This window comes from Lonchura striata, chromosome 1 (genome assembly GCF_050655825.1).
Source record: "Lonchura striata isolate lonStrDom1 chromosome 1, ASM5065582v1, whole genome shotgun sequence".
In the NCBI taxonomy this organism is placed as follows: domain Eukaryota; kingdom Metazoa; phylum Chordata; class Aves; order Passeriformes; family Estrildidae; genus Lonchura; species Lonchura striata.
Window position 1 is genome coordinate 448269 of NC_140703.1, and position 15018 is coordinate 463286.

At 51.4% G+C, this 15018-nt stretch overlaps 1 long non-coding RNA gene across 1 annotated transcript; it reads right to left on the reverse strand.

Moving 5' to 3' along the window:
- Positions 1-12775: 12775 nt before the first annotated feature.
- Positions 12776-13876, reverse strand: LOC146768540 (uncharacterized). The gene is made up of 2 exons (XR_014950115.1): positions 13781-13876; positions 12776-13435 (listed from the first exon to the last, which is right to left on the reverse strand). It is a non-coding gene; the product is annotated as an uncharacterized LOC146768540 (long non-coding RNA).
- Between the last annotated feature and the right edge of the window lie 1142 nt (positions 13877-15018).

Consider the following 15018-nt stretch of genomic DNA (forward strand, 5'->3'; position numbering starts at 1 on the left):
AAGCCCACCCCAGAATCAATATCCCAGTTCTGAAGTGATTTCAGCTGCCACCCACCAATGCCCAGCCACTGTGCCTAGCCTATATTATTTCAATTCAAAGCCCAGAACCCCGCTCTCAGCAATAGAATTCTTTTTCCATTTTCAGACACAATCCCAGCCTCACAGTGACTTTGCCCCCAGCCCCACAGGTGCCGTCGCAGACCGAGAACATATCACTGATTTGCCGGGATTTTCAGGCGCAATCTTAGAGCCCCCACATGCGCACTACACATCCTGTTCTAGTTTCAGTCACAAGCCCAGCCCCAGCATCCATGTCAGAGGCATAAAAGGGATGTGGCAGCAAGAACTCCACAGTCCCTGTGCCAGCCCTTCGGATCCTATGGAGTGTGCAGCCCCCTTTCGCAGCCCTGCAGTGATTACAGCAGCCGCCCTACAAATCCCCTTTCCCAGCCCCAGTGATTTCAGCTCTTCACCCACAAGCTTTATTTAACTGCCAGCTCTCTTCGTTAGCTCCAGCTGTGCCTTTCTCCATCTTCAGCGTGCAGGATCTTGGCCTTGGCTGCAGCTCTGCAACACTTCAGCTCGTGCCCCAGGGTGTCTAAGCCCACCCCAGAATCAATATCCCAGTTCCGAAGTGATTTCAGCTGCCACCCACCAATGCCCAGCCACTGTGCCTAGCCTATATTATTTCAATTCAAAGCCCAGAACCCCGCTCTCAGCAATAGAATTCTTTTTCCATTTTCAGACACAATCCCAGCCTCACAGTGACTTTGCCCCCAGCCCCACAGTGACTTTGCCCCCAGCCCCACAGGTGCCGTCGCAGACCGAGAACATATCCCTGCATTGCCGGGATTTTCAGGCGCAATCTTAGAGCCCCCACGTGCGCACTACACATCCTGTTCTAGTTTCAGTCACAAGCCCAGCCCCAGCATCCATGTCAGAGGCATAAAAGGGATGTGGCAGCAAGAACCCCACAGTCCCTGTGCCAGCCCTTCGGATCCTATGGAGTGTGCAGCCCCCTTTCCCAGCCCTGCAGTGATTACAGCAGTCGCCCTACAAATCCCCTTTCCCAGCCCCAGTGATTTCAGCTCTTCACCCACAAGCTTTATTTAACTGCCAGCTCTCTTCGTTAGCTCCAGCTGTGCCTTTCTCCATCTTCAGCGTGCAGGATCTTGGCCTTGGCTCCAGCTCTGCAACACTTCAGCTCGTGCCCCAGGGTGTCTAAGCCCACCCCAGAATCAATATCCCAGTTCTGAAGTGATTTCAGCTGCCACCCACCAATGCCCAGCCACTGTGCCTACGCTGTATTATTTCAATTCAAAGCCCAGAACCCCGCTCTCAGCAATAGAATTCTTTTTCCATTTTCAGACACAATCCCAGCCTCACAGTGACTTTGCCCCCAGCCCCACAGGTGCCGTCGCAGACCGAGAACATATCACTGATTTGCCGGGATTTTCAGGCGCAATCTTAGAGCCCCCACGTGCGCACTACACATCCTGTTCTAGTTTCAGTCACAAGCCCAGCCCCAGCATCCATGTCAGAGGCATAAAAGGGATGTGGCAGCAAGAACTCCACAGTCCCTGTGCCAGCCCTTCGGATCCTATGGAGTGTGCAGCCCCCTTTCGCAGCCCTGCAGTGATTACAGCAGCCGCCCTACAAATCCCCTTTCCCAGCCCCAGTGATTTCAGCTCTTCACCCACAAGCTTTATTTAACTGCCAGCTCTCTTCGTTAGCTCCAGCTGTGCCTTTCTCCATCTTCAGCGTGCAGGATCTTGGCCTTGGCTGCAGCTCTGCAACACTTCAGCTCGTGCCCCAGGGTGTCTAAGCCCACCCCAGAATCAATATCCCAGTTCTGAAGTGATTTCAGCTGCCACCCACCAATGCCCAGCCACTGTGCCTAGCCTATATTATTTCAATTCAAAGCCCAGAACCCCGCTTTCAGCAATAGAATTCTTTTTCCATTTTCAGACACAATCCCAGCCTCACAGTGACTTTGCCCCCAGCCCCACAGGTGCCGTCGCAGACCGAGAACATATCACTGATTTGCCGGGATTTTCAGGCGCAATCTTAGAGCCCCCACGTGCGCACTACACATCCTGTTCTAGTTTCAGTCACAAGCCCAGCCCCAGCATCCATGTCAGAGGCATAAAAGGGATGTGGCAGCAAGAACCCCACAGTCCCTGTGCCAGCCCTTCGGATCCTATGGAGTGTGCAGCCCCCTTTCCCAGCCCTGCAGTGATTACAGCAGCCGCCCTACAAATCCCCTTTCCCAGCCCCAGTGATTTCAGCTCTTCACCCACAAGCTTTATTTCACTGCCATCTCTTCCGTTTCACTTCCTCCTCAACACCTTCCCAGCAGTGCTACGTAACACTGCTTCTGGCTCTCAGGGCAGGATCTTTGCTTTTGCTTTAGCTCTGTATGGTTTCAGTTCAGCTCTTGAGCCCATATTCCTGCCCCATCCTAACCATCCCTCCCCCAGTAACTGCTCTACACTCTCTATCAGAGCCCTTGAAGCAATTTCAGCTCCAGCCATGCAATTCCCATCCCAGCTCCATATTCCCTATCCCAGCTGCACAGGGGTTTTACCCCGAACCCTACCACATTTCTGTGTCCTCCGGCTCTGCTGCCTCAGCTCCAGCTCCTCAGCTTCCTACTGCCTGCATCTAAAAGCTGCTCCTGCTTCTCACTGCTGCTTGGAGCTGTTGATAAGGGCAGAAATCAGTTGCTGTCATAATGTCAATGCCTCTTGCAGCTATCCCACCCACCCTAATGGGATCCCAACTTTAGGGACCCTTGAGCCCTGAAGCCAAACATCTACCTTCCCCCACAGCCTGGGTTTCAGCCGAGCACCTCCCCAAAGGCCCCCTCACCTCCCCCAGGCAGCCCCAGGGGCTGGGAATAGCCACCGGGCCCCTGCTCCCACATCCCCAAAGGTACCCTTGTGCTGCTGCGTGGGCCCTGGAACCCTCCGAGCCCCCACATCCTCAGCCTCTGCTTGGTACCACGGGGCAGGGGCTGGGAACCCCCAGGCATCTCCTGCAGGCCCTGCACTGCGGCTCCATGCCCCTCTCCCAGGGCATTTATCCAACTCCAGCCCCAGCATTTCCACTGCTCCACATTGTTTTGGGCTTGACTCGTGCCAAAGTCCTTATTCCACACCCTGAGCCTTTATGTCTCCGGTGACCTCACAACCCGTGATTCAGCCCCAGCCGCACAACCCTTACTAAATCAAAATCGGAAAAAGAAAACAAACAGAAACAAATTAAACTTAATAAAACGAACAAAACAATGAAGTAATGCAATATAGATAAAATTATTAAGTAAAATCAAAATCAAATAGTAAGAAAGCAAACAACCGGCTTTATTCCCAGTATTCTCAATGTTACTTTAAATCCAGAAAGCGCGAAAGGGCTACTCCCCAGTGACAGCAGCCGGTCCCCCCTGCGCCACGCCAGGCCCCGCACCAGCCTCTGGCCGCCCGAGCCGGGCAGGGCGCGGCGCAAACAACTGGACACCGCCGGCCCCCGGACGCCGCCGCAGGCAGACGCGGGAGTCGCGTGCGTGCTCACCAGCGCTCCTCGGATCGGCAGCCGCGGGGGACCCGTCCCGGCGCAGCGGCGCTCCTCCTCGGAACGCGCTTCCGCAGCTCCCGTCGCCTCCAGCCCCGCCGCCGAACTGACGCCCCCGCCTCCCCCACGCACGCTACTTATGCCTCAGAGCCGGGCCAGCCAGCCAATCACAACCCGAGGCAGCGCCGGCCCCACCAATCCGAGCCCGCCCATTCCCGCCGCGCTCGGCTCGCGACCACCCCGCGCTCCCCTCACGCGCCGCTCCCGCCGCCGCCATTGCAGGGGCCGGGTCCGCCCGCTCCCCGCCGTCAGCCCGTTTCCCTGGGAGAAATCCCGGCCGGCGCCTGACGGGGAGCTCCCGCCCGCCCTTCCCGGCCCCAGCGCCTGCCGAGGTTGCGGCAGCAGGGATAGCGCTCCGCCGGCTCCCAAAGCGGCGCCGGGAGCGGCGCCTCAAGCGCACGGGGGAGCGGGGCCAGGCTGAGGAGTCGGGCCGCGACTGAGCGGGCCGAAATCGCAGGAACCGCGCCCGGATTGGAAGGGCGGCCGGGATTGGACAGGGCGGAGAAAGGCGGGCCGGGATTGGCGGGGCTCGGGAGCTGCGCGGCCGGGCCCGTGGCAGCATGGGGCGGAGCCCGCGCTGCTCGAAGGGCCCGCGGGCGCCTCGGGTCCCGCTCGGAGACCCCCTGTCCCCTTCTCGGCCCGTGCTCGTGCCCGGCTCCCGGCGAAAAGGGCCCCGCAGAGCCCGAACTGCAGCCGCCCGTCGGCACTCGGGGCAGGGGAGAGGCGCAGCCCGGCATTGGTTCCGGGCGGCAAAGGCGGACTCCGCGCTAGCAGCTCGGATCGGGGAGCGGCGGCGACGCGGCGGGGAGGCGACTCGGTGGCGGGGAGTGGGGAGGGCGCGCAAAAACAGTGAAGTGCCCGCGTCCCCCTGCCCGCCCTCCGCCTGTTGCGAGCCCGCTGCTCACCCTCTTTCTCCCGACACAGTCGTCGGATGCTATAGAGGGGACAATAATATTGACGTTCACATTCATAGATCAGCTTTTTGCAGCACAAGTATTTCGATATGGTACAACTTACTTTTAACTGCTTTGTATAGTATAATTTTTATAATAAAACCCCTACCTACTACCAAATAGAAAATAAAAATCCCCTTTATTCTAAACTATATTTAATTATTTCTATATTTCTATTTTTGATTTTTACAAGTACTTATCTATCACAACATATTGAGGTACTATATTTCGATATATAGTATTTATGACACGTAATGTGTTATAATAAGACACATACAGTAAAATACGCATTACGTACTGTATTGATTCCTATTGTTTTGTAGTATTCATATATCCACACATATTAATTATACATTTCTAGATGGATATTTATATTATATAAACATATAAAATACTCTACAGCAAACAATATAATACCTAATAGTAATGGATAGCATTATTTATGTTACATGTTTAATTTATAGGTTTGCCGTTTATATTTAAAATTGAAGTTTTATATTCCCATTTTCATGTTTATGCATTTGTTTTGTTTCATTAGAGTTCTAGTTAAAACACTGCAGTTATAATCGAATTCCTAAAAATAAAATGCCAAAACAAACAGCATCAAATTCCCACCAGTACCGTCCAACAAATTCAGAAAGGCTCCACCAGCCAGCCAACTACCAGCAAAAAAACCCGCACTACACTCCTTTTACTAGCAGCTCTTATCACGTCACAAAAACGAAACAAACATTTTAAAAAAGACAGATAGAAACCCACACAGCAAATCACAAAAACCACTAAAAAGAAAAGAAAACGCCAACTAACTTACCATACTCCAAAACCATACAAAGACCCCCAACGTTTCTAAAAAAAATAATAACCAAAACTCTACCACTACGCTAACTCCTAAAGAGAACCCAATGCTCTATAAAATTAACTAAAAAACCCCACCAAATCATTACAGATATTAAAAAATCGGAACCACGAAGAAACAAAAAAATCACCACCAAATAAAATACCTAAAGAGATCCACCACGGAAATGCCCATGTTCCCAAAAATAAAACTAATTAAAAAAACCAACAACCAAATACATCAAACTACAAAAAAAAAAAATTAAATTAACAACAACAAAATAGGTATTCCTAACTCAAGAAACAAAAATTGCCTCAAACCATCAAAACACAAATACCACCTAGAAAAAAAAAACATGTCGCCAAAAGAGCAATGTAACCACAAACAATATTTCCCAAATTCTCTCCAACAATAAAACATACACGGCAACCAAATAAGCCAAATGAACGAAATCCCTATAATATAATAAACAAGAATGCAATCATCAATATTAAAAAAACCTCACCGATTAACTCCAGGACACTCCCCTCAAGCCCACCAAAACAAATACTACGCACTCGCTCGAATAAAAGCCTCCACAACCGTATTAAAAACCTACCCTCTACTACATGCTACGACCCAGAAAAAACATTGGAAGCCTTTAAAAACACATCCTTTAAAAACATATGAACCGATCAAAAAGAAATCCAACAACACTCCACCCAAAAACAAAAACCGTGCCACGAGCACCCGAAGCAAGAACCGTAACAACCAAGAAGCGCCCGGGGCCCTTCTCCTACAGCGACGCCGATCAAAAGCCACCGATCCCAGGAGCTCCTCAGGAGCGCCTCAAAGCCACCGCAGCGAGGGAGGCTGGAAGATGCGGAGCCGCGCTCCCGGCCCCGGGCGCAGCGCGGCTCCGGCAGGAAAGCGGCTCCTCCGGCAGGCAGAGGCGGCGCCGCGCCGGCAGACCCCCGCCCGCTGCCCCCGGCCCGGCGGGGCCGGCACCGGGCCCGGGGGGCCCCTGCGGCGCCCGAGCCCCGCGCCCGGAGCGGACGGAGCGGCGGCACCGGCCGGCACCGGCCCCGGCCGCCCTCGGCCCGCGGAGCCGCCTCCAGCCCTCCCCTCACTCACAGACACCGCCCCGCTCGCCGCTCGCTCCCGCCCCTCGCCCCTCCCGCCGCTTCGGCCGGGCTCCGGCTGGGGGGCTGCAGTACCGCCCTGTGCCCACAAGGCGGCAGCACTTGTCCAGAGGGTCCGCGACACGATGGCGGCCCGTGGGGACCTTGACGGAGAGAGGCGTTTTTCGCCCATGCCTGTCGGCTCCCGCCAAAAACCCGCACGCTCGCGGTGCTGCTGACCCCACAGCCCGTGTGCACGGCACCAGAACCGCCGCGGAAAATCCCGTCGGGGGGCGCCGGCGTTGCGCGCAATTCAGGCAGTGTAAAAAACAGACACGGGTCCTCGAATTTCAACGTCCTCGTTTTCGCGCCCTCTCGAGAAGGTCAAGCGAGGCCGCGCCACGCCACTCCCAAGATGGCGGCCGCGGGCGGCGGGCTGCAGTACCGCTCTCTGCCCACACGGCGGCAGCACCGCGCCGTCCCCGCCGGCACGGCCTCGGCAGCGAACGCCCCAAAGCGTCCGCGCGGGAAAGAACGGAACAAAAAGCCTGCCTGCGACCCGACAGGAACCGAAAGAAAAAAGCTTTCCTCCTAAACTGCATTTCAACAAGGCTTGGTTTTATATTTTTCAGATTTATACTCACAGTCGGATTGGTAATGGATACTGATGGAAAATTGTATTTTTATCATTTCTTAGATTTATTCCTATTCTATTTTATTACATTTTATTTTTTATACATATCTTATTAGATTGCTTACATATTTCTATAGTTAGATTTAGATTTCTAAAAGGTTTGTATTGCTTAAAATAAAACCCTGCCTCTATCCAAGTAAAAATCTTTTAAAAAAACCCCTTTATTTAAACTCCATTTAAATGTATCTCTATTTTTCGCATTTATATTCAAATGTATATTTTAAATGTAGATTGAAGTATGATGCTATCTATAGTCTATCTCTTCCTAATACTCATTTTTATTTCTATTTTATATTTTTATAAATCCACCTGTAGACATTGATTATATATTTCCATATTTAGAATGATATCAAACTAAAATATATATTCATATCTTTTCCATTAAACCCCTGCCTCCAACCAAATAAAAACAAAAAAAGCCCTTTCTTTAAACGATTTTCGAATATTTTTATATTTTTTTCATCATTATAGTCACATTTGAACTTCTACTTTATATAGATGTATTTATAAATATATTTTATATATATATAATAAGGTAGCGAGATAGATAAATTATTTTTTAAATTCTATTTCGTACACACTGCTAATACTTATATTTACTTACCTTTGAATTTTCATATACATCTTAACGTATTTAGGATATATTTCTATACAAAGACTTCTAATTTTATTTTATTTCTAGTCATAATTTTAATAATAAAACCCCTACCTACTACCAAATCGAAAATAAAAATCCCCTTTATTCTAAATTATATTTAAATATTTCTATACTTCTATTTTTGATTTTTACAAGTACTCATCTATTCTATCACAACATATTGAGGTACTATATTTCGATATACAGTATTTATGACATGAAATGCGTTATAATAAGACACATACAGTAAAATACGCATTAGGTACTGTATTGATTCCTATTGTTTTGTAATATTCATATATCCACATGTATTAATTATACATTTCTGTATGGACATTTATGTTTATAATCGATATTTATATGCATATAAACATATAAAATACTCCATATCAAACAAGGTTATACCTAATTGTAATGGACAGCATTATTTATGTTACATGTTTAATGTATATGTTTTCCATTTACATTTAAAATTGAAGTTTCATATTCCCATTATCATGTTTATGCATGTGTTCTATTTCATCAGAGTTATAGTTAAAACACTGCAGTTATAATCGAATTCCTAAATATAAAATGCCAAAACAAACAGCATCAAATTCCCACCAGTACCGTCCAAAAAATTCAGAAAGGCTCCACCAGCCAAACAACTACCAGCAAAAAAAAACCCGCACTACACTCCTTTCACTAGCAGCTCTTATCACGTCACAAAAACGAAACAAACATTTTAAAAACCCTATAGAAACCCACACAGCAAATCACAAAAACCACTCTAAAGGGAAAAAAAAAAAGCCAACTAACTTACCATACTCCAAACCATACAAGAGACTCCCAACGATTCTAAAAAAAATAATAACCAAAACTCTACCACTACGCTAACTCATAAAGAGAACCCAATGCTCTATAAAATTAACTAAAAAAACCCACCAAATAATTACAGATATAAAAATATGGGAACCACGAAGAAACAAAAAATTCACCCCCCAAATAAAATAAACACCTAAAGAGATCCACCATGGAAATGCCCATGCTCCCAAAAATAAAACCAATAAAAACAACAACCAAACACATCAAACAACAACAAAAAAAAATTAAATTAACAACAACAAAATAAGTATTCCTAACTCAAGAAACAAAAATTGCCTCAAACCATCAAAACACAAATACCACCTAGAAAGAAACACGTCGCCAAAAGAGAAATGTAACCACAAACAATATCTCCCAAGTTCTCTGCAACAATGAAACATACACGGCAATCAAATAAGCCAAACGAATGAAACTCCTATAGTGTAATAAACAAGAATGCATTCATCAATATTAAAAAAAACTCACCGATTAACTCCAGGGCACTCCCTCAAGCCCACCAAAGCAAATACTACGCACTCGCGCTAATAAAAGCCTCCACAACCGAATTGAAAAACGACCCTCTACTCCATGCTCCGACCCATAAAAACCAGTGTAAACCTTTAGAAACGCATCCTTAAAAAACCTAAGAACCGATCAAAAATAAATCCAACAACAACACTCAACCCAAAAACAAAAACCTTGCCATGAGCAGCCGAAGCAAGAACCGTAACAACCAAGAAGCGCCCGGGGCCCTTCTGCTACAGCGACGCCGATCAAAAGCCACCGATCCCAGGAGCTCCTCAGGAGCGCCTCAAAAGCAGCGCAGCGAGGGAGGCTGGAAGATGCGGAGCCGCGCTCCCGGCCCCGGGCGCAGCGCGGCTCCGGCAGGAAAGCGGCTCCTCCGGCAGGCAGAGGCGGCGCCGCGCCGGCAGACCCCCGCCCGCTGCCCCCGGCCCGGCGGGGCCGGCACCGGGCCCGGGGGGCCCCGGCGGCGCCCGAGCCCCGCGCCCGGAGCGGACGGAGCGGCGGCACCGGCCGGCACCGGCCCCGCCCGCGCCGCCTCCCCCGCCCGCCGGCCCGGCCAAAGCTCCGCTCGGCTCCGCACGGCTCGCACCGGCGCGGCTCCGGCGGGCCCGCGGCAGCCCAGCCGCGCCCAGCTCCCCTTCCGCCCCGGCCAGCCCCGGCACTGCCGGCAGGGCTCCGCGCCGCACCCTTCGCTGCCGGGCCGGGGGCAGAAGAAGCGCCCCGAATGCAGCGGCACAGCCCGACCCCCGCCCTGCCAGCGCTGCCACGGCTGCAGCTCCCTTCCTCTGCAGCCCCGACTCTGACGCCACGCTCCGGCGCTCACCTCACCCCAACAAGGGAAAAGAAACGTAGGCTTCCCTTCAATCGCGTCCTCTAGAAGAGAAGAAAAGAAGCGCCTTGCCTCAAACCATGGCAAAAGGGGGCTTTTTACCTCAGTCCAAACCCCTTAAAAGGGGGGACAACAGGACTGCCCCCTCCAATTCAACCTCAGGATGACGAAATTTCAAAGGGAAAGGGGAAAAGTCCCCGTTATAAAAGCGCACCGGCTCACCTGCTCGGCTGCTGCTTCTCGGCACAAAGGTTTGTCCCTCAGCTCCTCCTTTGAGCAATGCTTCACGTGCCCAAGTGTGTATCCAGGGGATTCCCCGGACCCTGTCCGAAGCGCCCACCGTCCTTCCAGGAGACAGCCCCGGGAGCCCCCCAAAAACTCCTCTCCTCCAGCAGCTCCGTGCAAAAGCCAGCAAAGACAAACCCTCGCCCTAAAATAACCTCCCCCCGGCAGGAGCCGCCCCTCCTCCTCATCCTCACAGCTCACACCTGGGGCTGCTCTGAGCCCTCATCATCCTCACATCAGCTCACACCTGCCGCTGTTGCCACCCTCCAACAGCGTCTCTCCATCTCCAGCACACAGCCCACTTCTCACAGACACTGATCCATTGGAAATCTGCTACGGGTGTTGTCTTTTCTTAATCCATCTGGGTACACGATTAAAGCACGTACATGCATTGATGGTCATTGAGAGAAAGCTTTCCCCTGGAGAAAACAGTCCTTTTGCTGGCACACTTTGATACACCTTCGCAAAAAGCAGAATCAGCACCAATTCCTAAGACCCCTGCCGAGGAACTCAGCCCTCCTTGGGACACCCAAAGCAGCAGACCTCGAAAAAGGAGGGGAAAAGTCAAGCTTGGAGGGGAAAAAGAGGATAGAAGTACAGCAGCCTTTAAAAATGCCTGCACGGAGCAATAGTGGGAACCAGTCACATTTCTTCCTTCCTTGCTTTCTGTGATGACATAAATAGGAAGTAAGAACACGTTAAACAAAAGGCAGAGCTAGGATTTGACAGGTCTTTATTTTGGCAGGCTGCATGGCAAACGCCTCTTCCAGGACTGCGACACGTTTTGGGGAATAGCTGAGAACGGAGGCAAAAGGTGCCGGGAGCCCTTTCTGTTCCCTTCAGCCCCTTGCTCCGCTGGTTTCAGGGCACTCGCTTGGTTCGTTCCTAGAGAAAAACGCTAGGGCATGATTTTCAAAACTACTGCCCGTCCCCAGTCAGAGTTTCCTACATTCGTGGGTACAAATGAGTGGATAGAGAGAGGGCTTCTTTCCAAATGAGTTTAGCCATAGATTCCTGTTCTTTACCAGTAGCTATAAAAACGAAACACTTGCCAGGTTTTGGTATTCTACACACACCCCTCCCTGGGAATTTTGGGGCAGCTTTGGGTCCCTCTGCGGGACGGCACCCAGCGTGACCCCCTCCCCTCATTCGCCACCCACCCGCTCCTCCACCGCAGTGTGCGTCCCTCTCCTGGGGACCTTGGGGTGCCCCAAATGCCATCAGAGCCCCGAGTCTTCAGCCCCTAACCCTGACCCCCGAAGAAGGCACAGGGCGAATCCAACTGCCCCGGACAGCAGCCCAGCACTCCCTTCCAGCCCTTCCCACACCTCCATCCCCCAGAAAGGGACTCCGCCGCAACAAGAAAGGGGGGCAGCCCCCAGAAGGCTCGAAGCTCCTGCCCCGCCTCGCTGTCGCGGGCCAGGGGCAGAAAGAGGGAGCGGCAGAGGCGGCGGGGACGCGGCACGGCCGGCACGGCACGGAGCGGGGGCCGCTCGCAGCGCGATGCCGGCGGAGCCGCAGGTCCGGCAGCGCCGGGGCGGGGTCCGAGCGGCGCGGGGGATCCGCCGAGAGCTCCGGGCCCGTGCGGGGACTCCCGCAAGGCCCGGGGGGCGCCGGGCTCCGGCCCTCGGGGCTTTATTCTCCGGCGCCCCGAGCCCCGCGGCTGCGGGGGAAAGAAGCGAAGGGGCGACGGGAAGAGAGGAGGGAGAGCGGGACATGCGAAAGGGCGGGGAGGGAGGTCGGGCTGCGGAGGAAAGCGGGCGGGGAAGGGAAAGGCCGGCAGGGCAGCAAGAGGGACGGGGCACAGAGGAGGGACAGAGGGGGAATGGAACGGAGCAGCGGGGCAGGGACAGGACAGGACAGGAAGGAGCCGGGTTTGGGGGGGACACGGAAACGGGGGAAAGAGAGGGTACACTCAGGGGAATACGGGCAGGAGGATGGAGCGGGAGAGAGAGGGACAGGAGGGGATCCTCCCGGCTCCGCCCCGGCGCCCCCCCTGCCCGGGCTGCTGCGCTCGGCAGAGCTCGGCTCCGTTCGGCTGCACTCGGCTCCTCGGCCAGCTTCGGCTACTGTCGGCCACGCTCGGCTATTTCCGGCCGCATTCGCCTCCATTCGCCTCTTCGGCAAAGCTCGGCTCGCCTCGGCTGAACTCGGCAGAGCTCGGCTCCGCTCGCCTCCTCGGCCCCTTTCGGCCGCTTTCGCCCACGCTCGCCTAGTCCCGCCCGCACCCGCCTCCATTCGCCCATTCCCACAGCTCGGCTCCCTCCGCCCGGCCCCGGCTCCCTCCGGCTCACACATTTCCTCAGGGCACCTCAGCACAGGGCACACAAACTGCAGCCCCTAAAGGCTTGCGGCTCTTTCAACACACACACTCGTAACTCAGCTCTCGGGACAGAGCTGATGGCCCCTTTAGGACAAGAACAGTTGCACGTAAAAGCAATTCCCTCATTTTAAATCTCCTTTTTATTGACCCCCCCCAAAATCCCATCCACATCACAAGGAACGTGCAGCTCCGGTGACGCTATTTGTACAAAGGCCCTGGGGCAGCACACAGCCGGGATTCCACGGAAGAAAGCCCGGTTTGCATTGCAGAGGTTCTCGCTCCGGCACTGCCTGTTTGCAGCTGGGCTCCGCTCCCCTCACGGCCACATCCCCGAACGATGTGCCAGATTTCCCAGAGAGCTCCCAGTAAAACTCAGCTACAGTCACTGAGCAGAAAATCCTTTGGGCTTTAGTTCCACCTCTCACCTGTTCCGAGCGCTGGGAACGCGGGTTTTGGTCCCACATCGCAGCAGCAGGGATGGATTAGGGTTTTGTTTTGGTTTGGTTTGTGGTTTTTTTGTGTGTGGGTGGGTTTTTTTTAAATTAAAAAAAGGGTAATAAAAACAAACCATGTCTGACATAAATGTCTTGAAGTGCCATTCAAGCTTTTTAAACCCAAGCAAACCGTCCTAATTCCCTAGCCCAGTCTTCTATTCATACTGGCTACTTACACCCCAGTGTAGGAAGCTCTGCAGCCTTCTTCTCCTGTCCTGTATTAGACAGAGGATGGATATGAAGGGCACACACGCAGTCTTTTTGGTTCTTCAAAAAGATAAAAATGCCTGTAATAAAAATTACAGAAGTAATATTGTTTCTCAAAGTGTTCCAGAAAAGGGAATTTGGAGCTTTAATGTCCCACTGAGAGATGTTGAATAAAATCTTCCCCCTGAGTTTGCACCCAGTAATAAAATACTGATTTGTTTTTTGACCAGGCAAGGTAGGTCTATAGGAGAACAGCTCAGGAGGCTCTCATGGCTCACGGCGATGAGGATGGAGCAGGGCAGAACGTTAAAGGTGAAGTGTCAGTCCCCTGAATTAATGCCCTGATGGAGCCAATTTTTTTGCTAAGAGACATAACAGATCCTTCCCTTTGTTCCCCAGTTTCCAAGTCACCTGTAATTCGTTACCTGCACCAACCTGCCGCAGCTAAGTGACAAATCCAGCTCCTGTACTCCAAGCCACGTGTCCCTGACGTGAAGGGAAGTCAGGGATACAGAATCAGCTGTGCAAGAAAGAGAAGACAAAAATCAGAACAGATATTCTTCTATTTCCCCACAGGATCACCAAGCCAAGCTGCTTGCTACCTCTCCAGGACTATGTTTAAAAAGAGTTCCCTAACTCTTTTCTTAGCCTGAAATTCCGGAGTGGCTTTGCCCATTCAAAGCCAACGATCCTACTCACAAGAAGGAACAAACCAGCTTCCTGTTAAATAAAGCACTTGGAAATATGAGCTGCCACGTGGAGCTGGGTTTTTAAATATCACAAATAAACTTAACAAAAAATTATTCCTGACTCAAACCCACAATGCCTCAAACCATCAAAACAAAAATAGTTCTGGAATGACAGCTACACCTCTGCAGACCACAGCACAAAAATAACACTAAAGAATTTCTGACACCTTCCTTTTGAAGATGCTCTTACAGCATATTATCATAGTAAAGGGGCATTCCCTACATCTCTAACCAGAACTAGAGCTAGAGCTATCAGTTACTTTCACATACTCGCATGTCTGTATGGTGGCCTTAGGAGAAGCTGGCAACATCTCTTCTGGTACCACACCTTGGAGGCTCAGATTGAGTCAAAAGCACCACTGAAACCAGCGTGCCAGGAGCTAACTGAATAATGAAAGTCATTTTCTCCATTTCTGTGACAGAAAAGCCCTCCATTTGGACAGCATTATTTGCAGCCAATTATTCTGCTACTTCCAGCAGTGCTCCAGGGAGCTGTATCACTTCTCCGCAGAGCTCAGGAGCTGTTCATTAGGTTGATCTCCTATAGTCTCCAGTTCTTCCTTTTGCTTGCACAATGTGCACCCTGCAGTGCCATATGACAGGAGCTTTGAGTGCTGTCTGTTGCTCTGTATTACCCTCATAGGACTGAGGAACCCGTCCCAGCCAGGGAAAGAACAGCTTTTGATTCTTGGATTAGGACACAAAGTGCCACAGTTTAATCTAACAGTGGGAGGAATAAAGAGGAATACCTGGCATACTTAGAATTCCACCTTAGGGCAAAGCCCAAGTGACACTGCCCTACAGCAGGATTTGAAAAATTCAGGGTCCATCTCCTAATAAATACATTTTGGCAAGAACCTGCACGATTCTCTTTGACATGTATTTCTCCTTTGTAATGACTCAGTGCTTGGTCT